We start from the raw sequence: 13722 nt of genomic DNA, 5'->3' as shown, positions 1-13722 counted from the left end.
AAAAAAAAAATAAAATAAAAGTCAAGTGGACCAAACCCCTGTAAGCCATTAGGCAAAGGAAAGTGGGATAGTGGACTGTTTGAAATCAATCAATGGAAGAACTTTCACTGCATATTATGTAACATCCTAAAGTTATATTTACAATGTGCACTGAGGAGGGAAACACAGGTTTTATCTAGAAAGGATCTGCAGGGCCATATATATATCAGAAAGTGATACAGGTGAATCTGTTTTTAACTCTTCTGCTTCAGCCTGCTAAAAGCAGAACACTGGATCACATCAGGTGCAGGGTTTCAAACCACTCCTTTAAACTCAGAACACTCTTGTTTGTCATCTAGTTTCTCGTCTGAAATGTTGTTTACTTTTGTTGCTTGTGGGGTTTATTACCTTTGATTTTAATCAAGTGTTTAAAAATAAGTTTCACTCTTCTGTGGATGGTTCTCCTTGTTATTGGCTTCTCTTCTGATCACCTCATCAAATTTCAGTCAGGCTTAAGGCTTTAATATTTTTTTTGGCATTTTCACTCCTCTATTATTTTTCTTTTAGTTTGTTTTTATTGATCATGCTTAGTCTTATTTATTGTATTTATATGTTTATGCCTCTCTGTTCAGTTTGTGATACATATGGAATAGAAAGTGCCTTATGGATAGCACATATTTGAGAGTCCTGTGCTGGATTTTTTTTAAAGAATTGTAATAATTAATATGCTAAAGTTTTTATATTTAGGTTGCAGTGGCTTTTATTTGTTGTTGTTGTTGTTGTTGTTGTTGTTGTTGTTGTTGTTGTTGTTGTTGTTGTTGTTGTTTCATCCACAGCAATCAAATAAAAAATACTGCCTCATGAATAAACACCTTTTCCCACCTCGGTTACTTCCACATGAAAATGACACAAACGACACGGTTTGGTTTTATTTTGGAATCTCCCACCGGAACCGAAATTTGTTAATTGACTGGAATTTGACAGTGGAGCGCGAGCGCGGCGGAGAAAGACGTAGAGAAAGAGAAAAAAAAGAAAGAGAGGGAGTCCGTGCTCGCGTGGAGGAAAACAGAAAAGACAGCGGCGGGTGGAGAGGAGGAGGAGGAGGAGGTGGAGGAAGAGCGGGATAAACCCAGCAGACGCACGGACGACGGGACGGCAAAGAAAGAAAAGAAAGGTGGAATAACCTGCGAGCCGCGCGCGAGCCGCCCGGAGGGATATTTTTCTCCTTTTTTTGTTTGTTTGTTTTTTTGTTTTTTGTTTTGGGGCTCAAAGTGTTTGGATCTGATCTGCTTCTGTCGCTCCCAGCCGGGACTCCGCGGAGGGACACACAAACACACACACACACATACGCACTCAGGGCTCAGTCCGGTGCCGGACGGCACGTGTGCAAGACGGTGGGTGCGTGCCCAGGTGTGCGCGGTTGTCTGTGTGTTTGTGAGTGTGTGTACGTGTCTGCTGTTCTGGGTTAAATTTGGCGTTTTTCCAGCGGAGTTCTGCGCAGCACGGGACACCTTGTTTGTGACCTGTGCGTGCGCGGGCGCACACGACGCGCTCGTGCTCTTTGTAATGACTTTGGAGCGTTTTTTTTAATCTTCTTTTATTTTTAATTTAATTCTGGGAGGAAACCGAATCCCGCTGAGTGTGTGACAGCGTGTCCATAAGCGTGCACGTGCGCGCACACGACCCCGTCCTGCGCCCGCACGCGGCGGATCGATGAGGAGGATGGATTTGTGGATTTATTTACCTTGATGTTTTTTTTTGTTTTGTTTTAATCTCACCTGCTTGGAGCGGATGGATGTTCAGTCGGAAGTAAGAAAAAACTGGATTTTACAGCTCAGGAGAAGAGCACGGTAAGTTTTAGAGTTATCTTTGAAATAAAATAGAGCTAAGTTTACATTTAAACTCTTCTGTTAATCCTCTAATGTTCCACTGATGATTAACATGTCTGTATATAACTTTGCACCAATAAACAGACACTGACGTCTTCATATTATCCTGCTTTTAATTCACTTTAAAACACTAAATTATTCCTGAGACTGAAGAAAATATTCTTTACATTGCTGATATAATTTTTTCCTGCAGTTTGAGAATTTTCCTGCTCATCTCCGACATTTTTTTTATGACTTTTATTGCACTTTTTGTCACATTCACAAGCGCAGAGAGCGCTATCTACTGACCTAGTGCGTTTGTGTTTTATTTCAGGACAGCTTTTAGAGTTTTCTAAATGTAAGAATTTGCTGCTTTTCTTGTGACCTTGTTATAACTTGTTATAACCTTTTCAGAGCGTTCCACATTAAAGTTTCTCATGAAATCACTTGTGTGATACCATCATTGGAGATGTGTGCCGTCCATGTTTTTGTGTCACATAACAATGCTGTTCATTTCATTGCCTCTCATTGTTGTAGTTTCGTTGTTACTTTTGGAACATGTTCAGTAAACCTATGCTGCAGGTACGTCGTAACATACCTTCGCCCTAACCTGACATGCACCTCCCCAGAAATGTAGATACACATTGTGCGGAGACAGTTGCCTGCCGTTGTTTCCTCGTACACTTCCAGCTACTTCTTCTTCTGCTGTCATTTTTCAAATTGAGTGAAGAGAATGGATCAACTAGAAAAGTGAAAGTTCACGACCAGCCTTGTGTTTTAGCACCTAAATTGCAGAGCAGCACTTGCTCACCACCACAACTATAAATGCTCGCAATAGCAAGGTCGTTAGCCATGTGGGAAGGATACACCTGGGCTCTATGCAGAAGTAAAAGTCCTACATAATGGGGAAATTATGGTTCAGCGTTGGAAGCTCGTTGACAGCCTGAGTGCAGACACAAACTGGCAGTCTACTGGCCAAAAGCTTCTGCTGTCAGGTGGGGTCAGCATCAAAAATATGATGCCACAGGTCTGTGGACGACTCTTGCTTGTGCATCAGCCAGCGACAGAGAACTACAGTGTGTTCTCTGTGTTAAAAACAATGAAATTTGTGCGTTCTCCTCCTACATTCTTTTGATATTTGATGGGGTTTTTGGGGGGTTTTGTTGGCAGTTCTTCTGTTCTTAGTGAACTCCGGTGTCACCTCCCTTCCTTGTTCTGGACCACTTCAGCATTCGCACAACCTGCAGTGTCATCCATGTCAAGCAGTTTTGATTTTGGTAAGAGTGCACAGGAGCACAACCCGGGAATACTCGAGTGCGGCTGTTTCACACTTTAGTTCTGGCGCAGCTGCTGATCACTGCGGCAAAGCTTGCAATTACATCTGACGCACTCCTCATCATGAATCCCAGGTATGTACCTCTGAAGTCATACCTTTGGTTTGTCCTCTGTATGGCATTGAGTCTCATCAGGAGCCTTTCAAAAGTGGAGAGTCTGCAAAGCGGCTTTTGTATTGGAATTTAACCAGATTATCTGACGCTGCTACTCTCTGTAAATAAAAAGTAGACCTTTCACTGTTTTAAGCGACATGGAGTGGAGAGCATGCACATATTGTGGCAAACTATTTTTATCCCAGGTAAAATTAACACCTTTGCTGCACAAAGCAAAAGAGGGCGAACACAGGACCAGCACAAAGAATCCAGTCAATTTCCAGAATAAAAGAACATATGTGCACTGCTTACGATGCGTTCTTGATATAATTGATGTAAAGGACAGAACGAAACCTCATCCACACCCAGTCTACTTTCTGGGTTACTCATGCCAGCCACCAGGCTTAAGCAGGGGTTAGACCAGGGCTGAGCAACTCCAGGTTTTAGATGTGTCCTTGAACCAACACAGCTGATTTAAATGGCTAAATTAGCTCCTCAACATGTCCTGAAGTTCTCCAGAGGCCTGGTAAGGAACTGATCATGTAATTCAGGTGTGCTGACCCAGGCCTGGAATTGCCCACCCCTGGGTTAGACTCAGTTAAAGACCTGCATGTGGACACCTGCAGACACCACAAAACATTCTTTGAGGTCCCGACGGACACGCGCAGAAGGTGGACTTCAGTACAGAGACTCTGAGAATGAGTTTATACTCTAAAAAAATTGTACACACAAGGTCTGCAAAGAACCTTGTGCTCATAGCTGGACTGGCCATCGGGCATACCGGGCATTTGCCCGGGGGGCCGATGGTGATTTTTTGTTTTTATGGGCCGATGTTTTTTTAGGTTTTTTTACGTAATGGTATAAACAGTGAAAGGCAGTGGATTGGCCAGATGCTGGCAGATGTGTAAAAGTAACTCAGTTGCTTCATGGTGGCTATGCCAGAGCTTCCACAGATTCAGTAACATTAGCAAGTGGCTGGTCTCCACCACTTGGAAAGGTGGGAAAGGTGAGGCAGGAGGAGAAGAGACCCGAGGCGGCCGCCGGCCGAGTATCAGGTGAACTGAACTTCAGGTGAGAAATTATGACCTGCAGTCTCTCTGGGTCAGATATGAACCAAGTTTAGGTGGAGTTTATTTTCGTTGTGCTGACTTTTTACAGTCAGTTACAAAAATTCATACTGCGTACTAGCTAGCATGATGAAGTTTCTGGGCGGGTGCTTTATTTTTTTCATAAGGTTAGTTATTAGAGAACGGAATCGTCTCGTATTCAGAGAAAATATTACACGTTTCGTATTGAGGTGAAAAGGAACGCGATTTGTCCCGGACTTCAGCTAGAAAAAAAAGACACAAAGCTGGAGTTATTCTGCGTCTTTACGCTGCACAGCTGCCTCTTCTTCTCTCATTCTCTCCCCCTCCTTCTCCTGTTGCTGCTTCAATCAAGAAACTGATCAATGATCAGCTGATCGGCTTTTCTGTCGCAAGTCCCGTCAGCTGTTTGTTTATCGCCCACTTTGCGCCAGAAAGAGAAAACCAGTGGAAAACCAGTGGAAAAAGAGGAAATCAGTGGATGTCGCGCTAAACAACAGCAACACGTTTGATCAGCTGTTGTTAGAATTTAATTAATATTACTTTGTAGTATCAGCTGGTGTTTGCTGGAGCCACAGTTGTAAAAGCTGCTGGTCATGATATCGGTTTGGATATGTGAGGAGAGGGAAACATGAAGATGAAACCAGGAGATGAATCATCAGAGCTGAACAGGTGATGGAGAAACAGGTTTACCTTTTAGGTGACATGAATGAGTTGAAGGGAAGTTATGAACTGTTTCTGAGAGACAAATAACACCAGGATCCTTTTTCTACGTAGCTGACAGCTGGTAACTGTGCAGGGGCGGGTCTAGCAAAGTTTTGCCAGGGGGCCAGGTAGGGCATTACCAGGGAAAGGGGGGCACAAGGAAATACTTTTCTTTCTTATTCTAATTTAAAATGTCTCGCTTTTATTAAACAATTATCTGAATCGTACAACCAACGTTTTCATTTGATGTAAAATGTATAGAAATCCATTATTGTACATTAGATTATTGTAATCTTTTTTCGGGGTCCCATCATAATTTCTTCAGAAGAAAGTGCTGTATATGATGCCAGTATTTTCCCACATTTTCTAGATGCTGTACCAGTACTGTGTGTAAGTTTTATTCTTTCTCACCTGGCTTTCTGTTTCCTTTCACTTTTTAAAGGTTGCCATGTTAGAAAAGATATTTGCCCTGCCATTGATGTGGTAAATAGTTTTTGAAAATATCACTAAATCTGTCATTTATTATTTTTAATATTCAGTAATGATCATGTATTCTCTGTCTTAATTTCAGGTTTCCACCATGTGTTATAGATGGTTTAGGAGGTTAATTCGACCAAGCAGTCTTTGGGTTTCGGCTAAGTTTTTTTTATAATATCAGAATAGGAAGGATGGTGTAGGTTTAAGTTTATTGGATTAATACATAAATACCAACAAGACAGTGTACATCACTGACACAACAGCATTTGTTTTCATTCAAAGGCTTTATGGTTTTTCCTATAATACCTGGTGGGCCAGTCTCTAGTTAAAATGCCGGGGCCGATTTTTTGTCCCAGTCCAGCCCTGCTTGTGTTCCCTACTTTATGGTGGAATTAAAGTCACTTGATGGAACAGTTCCCGAGGTGATGCACGCTTAGAGAGTACCTAAGTGTGCATCAGTGGGTTATTTTAGTGTGGTTATTTTGACCTGTGGAAACAGTAGTGCACTTCCCCACAGAGTAGGTTAATTAGACAACCAAGTTATGAGAGTGCATTGTCTAATGATTTGTTTGCAGATTTTTCTTTTAGGTGATTTTTCTATTTTTGTTTTGCTAATGTAAAAGTACGACTTCTGGTCAGTTTGAAAGCATAAACCTGAAAAGCACCATTACAGCAGGCAGTAGCAGTTTAAGTTGGGCCTGCCCTGATTCGAGTCTCTTTTGGAGTAAACACCAGCAAAGATGTCTTTAGAGTGCTCTGTCCAGTCGATTGGTGCTGAAAATTGAAATTAGCAATGTTAGGAATGGACCATTTGAAGTGTGTTTTTGAATGTGGATCATTTAATAGCTAAATTTTGTTTATACAGAGATGTTTAACCAAGGCATTTTTTGTTCTATAATTTGCTGGGTTGGTCCTTTTGAAAACCAAAATAATTCCATGATTGCAATTGAGGGGAGTGGGGTTAATTTCTGATTGCTGATCAAAACTTCAGCTCATATGTTTTTCACAGAATCAAACTGGGTGGACAGGCTCAATTCTTGCCAGTTATAATACCAATACCTCAGCCGTGGTTATTTACTGACACAAAGTATTGGCCAATATTAGTCTTAAATTAAGTGATGATGGAATTTTTTACCTGACCTCAGTGTTTGCCACAAGATTAGACTGGATTAATGTGAGTGGTTTAAAAGAAGCGCCATCGTTTGATGGAGTGTGTCAACTTGCTTGTCCACAGTCTATGCAGGGCTCTAGACTAACTTTTTGCCATGGGCGTACCGGTACACCTAACTTTAAAAAGTTAGGCGTACCGGCACAAAAGTTAGGCGCACACAAATTTTATAATAATTTATATAATATAATGTGTTTTTCTGGATACACTGTGCTTTTTCACCATTCAAAGATTGATGACACCGTGTCAGAGCACTGGCTATGAATTTCAGAAGGATCAGGCCTTTACTTAACAGAAAAGTTAGCAATAGTTCTTTTCCTATTACAGCTACATCCACTTCTGTCGTGCCTAGGCTGCTCACTAGGGCTGGGTATCATCACTGATTTCTATAATCCATTCGATTCCGGTATTCAAAGACCCGATTCGATTCAAGTTAGCCTCAGACAGTCAGAAATATTATTTCTGATCATTTATCAGTACTGACTTCATCAGAATTGTGAACATCACAGCAGATGCCTTTGTGTGAAAGTAACTGAGAATAAAACACAGAAAAACATGAAGGAGATTTTCCTGGTCTGGCTTTTTATAGCAGATAACCTTAAAATATTCTACAATGTTCTGCATATAAAGTTTAAATTTCTTCAGTATTGAACAACAGAAAAAATAGGCTTTCTTGTCCGAGGTCATTTAAGTGAAAAAAGGAAAAGACAGCAGCCACAGCGCTGTAAACAACGGTAGACTGGTGGGTAATAAGCGAATGAATAATACAGAAAACAGAGATTGGAGACGGGAAACTGTTCTTGAAATACAGAGAGAGAGAGAGAGAGAGCTAGCTGTGCATGAAGTGTGATTTTTAATAGTCGTGGAAGCAAAACGGCAAAATTCATGACGACATTGATCAAATGTGAAGCGCAGTTTGCTGCTTCTTTTGCTGCTTGCTCCGTGAATTTTGGTTGGAGAGAGACAAAACCTGCAGCTCAGAATCAGCGCAAAAAGACGTAATCACAGCGCGGACCGGACGCATCAGGATCACTGAGCTCCGACAGAGTGTCCGTCTACGGGCCGTCGGGTGAGAAAGCCGAGAAAGACAAAGCTGATTCTGATGCGTCGGTCCGCTCTGTGTTTACGTCTTTGTGTGGAATCCGTGTACCTGCTCTCATTTGCTGTTTGGTTGTTGTTGAAATGGTTTTGTGAGCTTTAATCTGAGAATCTGGCGTTTCTGGCAAAACACAGTTATATTTAAAAGTCGATTCAGGATTTAATGAATTGATATCGCTTTATTCAAGCTACTCACCTCCCACTTCCACCTGCACTTTCAACTGGACCACGGCCAATCAGAGAGGTCCCGCTCCTTACTATCTCTTATTGGTTTAGTCCACGATAGGGGCATAATGTGTGTCTGTTGTTGACCACAGGGAAGGTTGCAGATTTTTTTTTTTTTTGCTACCCGAACAGTTGGTCGCACAGGTGCAACCAAATATTTTTTTTAGTTGCACCACTGAAAAATTTGGTCGCATTTGCGACCAAATTGGTCGCACTCTAGAGCCCTGCTATGATTAAGTCAAAACATTTCCAAACATGCAGCACAGTGCAAAATGATTGAGACACATCTCATGAGTTTATATTTTGCTTCCAAGCAACCAGACTTAGCAGCTGTAAGTTCTTCAGGCTTTTTGAAGCTCTTTCTTTGGGCATTGGCTGCTTTTTCACTCATCTTCAGGCTGCGGGTTGTAACTGACCATTTTCAGAGGAAAGTCTTTTTTTTATTGTTGTTGTTGCTGTTGTTGTTAAGCCACTTAATGAAAAAACAAGATTGAAATGCCACTGGTGTTGGGGATCTAAATGACAACACCACTGGCATTTCTGAGCATTACTGTGATCTGAAACCCACTGCAAGGCAGTAAAATCATACCTGGGTCGAAAAAGCACACAAGGGAAAACAATCAGTTATGGATTGGCCTCCCCAGAGCCCAGACCTAAATGTTGTTGAAGCAGTGTGGGATCATCTTGATAGAGAACAGAACCAAAGGCAGACAGCATCCAAAGAAGAGCTTTGGTCTGGCTTTGTTCTCCTTCAAGAAGCCAGGAGAACAATTCCTGAAAACTGCTTAAAGAAATGACAAGAAGGCTTACCTAAAATAGTTAAGGCTGTGTTGAAGAATAAAGGTGGTCATACCAAATATTGATTTTAAGCTTGTTAAATTGTTCAAGAACTGTTTTTGCCTTATGGAATGTATTTCCATGTATGTTTGCAGGTATTTCAACAAATCACTGCACCCATTTCCAATTTTTCAAGCAAAATATAAAGAAATGAGGGGTGGCTAGAGATTTTTATACAGTATTGTAGAAAGAAAATGATGATGTATCAGTATTAAAAAAAAAAACAAGCAAACCTTTAATAACTTACTATGTTCGGGGGCTCTCAGCTTGCTAGTTTTGTCCAGTTTAACCCCAAAGACAACAAACACCCAAACCACCTTCAGAGATATATTTGGAATCACCATTTATTGGATGGTGGGTGGCCAGTTGGAAAATATGTCCAGTTAGCCACAAATAAATTCACTGGGTTACATTAGCTACAGTATCTTTGCTAGTTGTCAGGTCATCATAAGGCAAACTGGCAATATGTTAACTATCATCAGATGTGGCTATTTAGATTGAACAAACCGTGATGTTAAGCCTGCACCAGATTTCTTTGGCAAAGGCTTTGAGAACAATAAACTCATAATCCCGTGTTTCTTTCCAACACCAGTAAGATATGTCGTATTGTTTGCTTTGGAGACCCCTAGTGGTAGAAATCACATGCTGTTTATTATTAAATGAGTCTGCGCTTCTTTATATCTCTGTCTGATTTTCTTCAGTGTCACGTTCTCAGAATATTTCTCTCAGCCCAGTGAATTATCTCTTGTTGTGTTCCTGCAATGACTCACGCTCTGAGTTTGCTGTGACACTTCAGTACTTCTTCCTAAATCATGTAAAACCCACAAGGTTCCCAGAGTGTAAAAATATCGCTTATGTAATGTATCCAACCGTCTGTACTCGGATTACAGCCATAATTGCTGTGAGAGAGTTTTTCAAAGTTTAAACTCATCTGAAAATTTATTTTAGTCATTTTTATTTGTGTTTCGTTCATTAACTGATTATCTTTGTGGTTTTGATTTCTATAGTTTTATTTTTCAGGCCTTGTCTGGCAGAGCTGTGCAATCAGCTAAATTTAATTCTATAATTCTGTCTTCATTTGCTTATTAAAATAAGCTGGTTGAGATTATTCTGCCACATTCTGTTTTGCAATAATGTATTACACACATTAGGGAAAATGTAAAGGAAGAGAATGTGAAAGTCAGCTTCTCTCCCCCATTGTGAGCTTTAGGTCAGCTCACAATTATTTATGTATTTCTTTGTTTAGTTAGTCAATCCAGCTTAATTATAATTAAAGATCGAGGAAATTTACTAAATTACAAAAGACAAGGCTTATTCTTTTTTAAAAAACAAGTCTTAAAGTAACTGTGATTGCAGTATTGACCAAAATAACTGTCATGATTTATTTATTTTTTTATTGTTACCATAATCGAGCGTCACTATCTGAAGTCACATACACCAGTAATCAGTTTTAAAAACAATTAGGGAACTTTAATTGAAGTCACATATTTTGATGAATCTCCCAAAGATTTCAGCTGTTTTTTTTTTGTCTGGTCTTCATTCTGTCCTAATATTTCCAGACCTCCCACTGTGTTTCTGTAAAAGAAGAAAGAAATCCAGTTTTGGGGGCAGACTCATTCTCTTTGCAGCTAATCATTTAAATCCTGGGCAAAATAGATTTTTGGCTACTTCTACACTAATCCGGGTAAATTTGAAAGCAGTGTTTTTGTCTAAAAACGCTCCGTGTCCACACTATCGTTTTCAATCGTTTTCATGCACACTGAAAACGTTTACTGCGGATGCGTGAAACGTAAGACGATTCGACCTGCGTCATTTCCGTCTGCCGTTTATTTATTTTCCAGTTCTTTGAAATGTTGTGGCAAGATGGGAAAGTTTTTTTAAAGTTTTTTTAAATGGACCGACAATGAGGTGGAGTTGTTGCTGCGAGTAACACAAAAGTACAAAGTTGCTGAACAACAGCTCTGAGTAAACATTCCGTCGTCTTTGAAGAAAAGCTATCTGGATCATGTATAAACTGATATTAATTTTTAATAAGGCTGTCAAAATTGAGACCAAACAAAACAACTGCTGTACAATGCCATTGCCATCTTAGTTGAATTGGTCACATGACTGCATCACATGACTAAATTGCGACATCGTCTTCGAGAGCCTCCATTTTCACTGTCCACACTGCGACGCGAAAACAGCATTTTCAAATTTATTCACTTTGGAGAGCGTTTTAAAAAAGCTCAGTTTTCCTTGACCAAAAACGCCATCACAGTGTGGATGGAAGGCCAAAACAGAGAGAAAAAGATGTGTTTTCAAACAAAAACGTATTAGTTTGGACATGGCCTTCATTTGATCCCATGTGGCCTTCTGTTATGCAGTAGCCATGCCTTTTTCCACTCTCTCTTCTGTATTTCTTGCAATCCTTAGGTCAAAAAAAGCTATTTTATACTGCTTTGCACCAGGCATTGAAATCTAAAAAGATGAATGTGATCTTTAGATCCTGGTAGAATCGATTAATGAAAATCAATCCTTATGTTTCGCTATCGCCTTCAGTTTGAGGTTAAAACAGGAGGGTTAAAGATGATTTTAGTACCTTTTAAAGGGACTTTATTTCCTCCTTTCTCATTACCAGAGAGATTTCCCAGCCATCAGCAGGGCAGTCCAGATAAATCCAGGTTAAATAAACAGCGTTTTCCCTGCAGGGGTCATTAAAGTTTCATCTCAGTCTCTCGTCTCGTAAAATTAAAACAAAGCTGAGCGGAGAGCACGAAGGTAATGAACGCGTCCAGAAAATTGCAGCTCAGATTGGCCTCGGTGGCCAGCAGCACAGCTGGATCATCAGGAGTTTGAGAGAGGAGCTCCACATGCAGCTGGCTGCAAACACAGCAATCTGGAGCTGACGTTCGCAACTGTAACATCTATATCTGTGAGGGAATGAGAGGAGGGAGAGATTTTAGAGAAGTTTCAAAACATATAACTGAAGGCAGCTGAAAGAGGAAAGATACACTCACGTCATAACTAAAAATGTCTGAGTAGTTTAAGTTCATCTGAGCAACAATTTAAATGTGCTTAGTTTGAAAAAGTAACTTATAAAGGAAGAAGAGGAATAAAGGGCGAAGCCACTCTGAAAAAGTCATACATAAATGTCAAATATGCATTTTGTTGTCATATGCTGCATTTTCTCGAGACTTTCATTAAAAAATAGCTCCGATTTGGTTTAAAATATTACATAATATTTCTAAGAAGGGCTTGCAGTTTCCATTATCTTTGAGATTTTAACATCTAAGAGAAAATTATGTGGCTGAGAAATGCAAAGTAATTTGGTGTTCGTCAGATTTTCTCACAAAAGCAAACAGGGCTCTTGAAGATTCCAGGTATAACATCTTAGTCTGAGAATCAGCTAGAATAGCTAATTCACAACAACATAAAAGCCTTGTTTTTCTTGTACTGTGTCACTCTTAACCCTTAAAGCCTGAAATATGAAATAATTGTGGAAACATCTTTTTTTTTGTAACATTGAGAGTTTATTGAACCATCTGAGAAATTTGTTAAAAAGATAATTACATTTTAATTTCCATAAATTACTTTTAATTAATTTGTAACTCATTTACTAAATCTAGCAATAGGGAAAAATCACACTGATGATGTAAAGTCTCAAAAATGCATTAAAAAAGGCATCAAATACAAAACACTATAGGCATTTAAGGGCTTAAATGTAAGGACATACAAATCCAACCTTTTCCATTCACAATCCAGTGTACATAACTTGGATTCAGGTATCTGCAGACCCCCTTAGGTCTAAGTCATCATTGTCTAAGTCACCCACACCTGTGATGTAGCTTTTCATGATGACTGAAATAATAAGATCACAGATATAGGATGTAGAAATGGGATTTGTCATTGAAGGCTATCTGGTTCTCCTTTTGAGATGCTGTGGAGTTGCTGCACCTCCACATCAAAAGCAGCCAGCTGAGGTGGCTGAAGCATTTAATTAGGTTGCTCCTGGACGCCTCCTATGTGAGGGGTTTTGAGTATGTCCAACTAGAATGAAAACTCACACGTGAGATATTATACCTCTCAGCTGGCTTGGGAATGCCTTAGTGCCCTCCCAGGAGCGCTGGAGGAGGAGCATCTTTGTTGACTCTGCTGCCCCTGTGATCTAGACCTGGACCTGGACCTAGCAGCAGACAATAATGATTACTTATAATGATTACTTTCTGTGTCTGCTGACTGCCAAGACTTTGGAGGGGGGAACGTGATATTTTCTGACAGCGTAGAATGAAGGTCATCTGTATTCCTCACTGTGAGGAAGAGGCTAGAAATCGTTTTTTTTTTTATCTGTGAAGTAACACCAGGCTGCACTAAAATATTGCTTTCCTAACTTTGTAAAGTCCAATATAACAAGTCAAGAATATAAATTTGCTAACTTTAAAACTTTAAACGACGAGATGAAGATAAGGTAACGTTTAAAAATTTATTTTTCCTGCTAATTCATTGTCACTGGTCAGATTTCAGCTCAGTGTGGGAGTCTCGATTGCTGGTATCTAGAGCCTTGTTAGTTTCTTCTTTTCCTGCTCTCCCTGTGTTTGCACCACCGCACACACAGAGTGGAGCAGACAGAAACTGGAGAAGAGAAATAATGTTGATCAGGTTAAAAACAACACTTTATGTTACCGGAAGTGTAATAAAAAGCTTCCTAACACTGGCATTTTTCAATCTGTCCCACTCCCCTGACCCCAATGAAAATTTTGTTCAAACAAAAAATCTGTTAATGTACAGTGGGGCAAAAAAGTATTTAGTCAGCCACCGATTGTGCAAGTTCCCCCACCTAAAATGATGACAGAGGTCAGTAATTTGCACCAGAG

At 40.0% G+C, this 13722-nt stretch overlaps 1 protein-coding gene across 1 annotated transcript in view; it reads left to right on the top strand.

The window, feature by feature from the left end:
* Window positions 1–1078: 1078 nt before the first annotated feature.
* LOC102199992 (BCL-6 corepressor-like) overlaps window positions 1079–13722 on the top strand; it is an 84144-nt gene continuing 71500 nt past the window's right edge. The window contains exon 1 of the mRNA XM_005752028.1: window positions 1079–1829. The gene's annotated coding sequence lies outside the window, so the exon portion shown is untranslated. The remainder of the gene's footprint in view (window positions 1830–13722) is intronic.

This window comes from Pundamilia nyererei, unplaced genomic scaffold, assembly GCF_000239375.1.
Source record: "Pundamilia nyererei isolate P.nyererei 1_Seehausen unplaced genomic scaffold, PunNye1.0 scaffold00339, whole genome shotgun sequence".
Taxonomy (NCBI): Eukaryota; Metazoa; Chordata; class Actinopteri; order Cichliformes; family Cichlidae; genus Pundamilia; species Pundamilia nyererei.
Note: the sequence above shows the minus strand (reverse complement) of the source record. Positions and strands in the feature narration are given on the sequence as shown.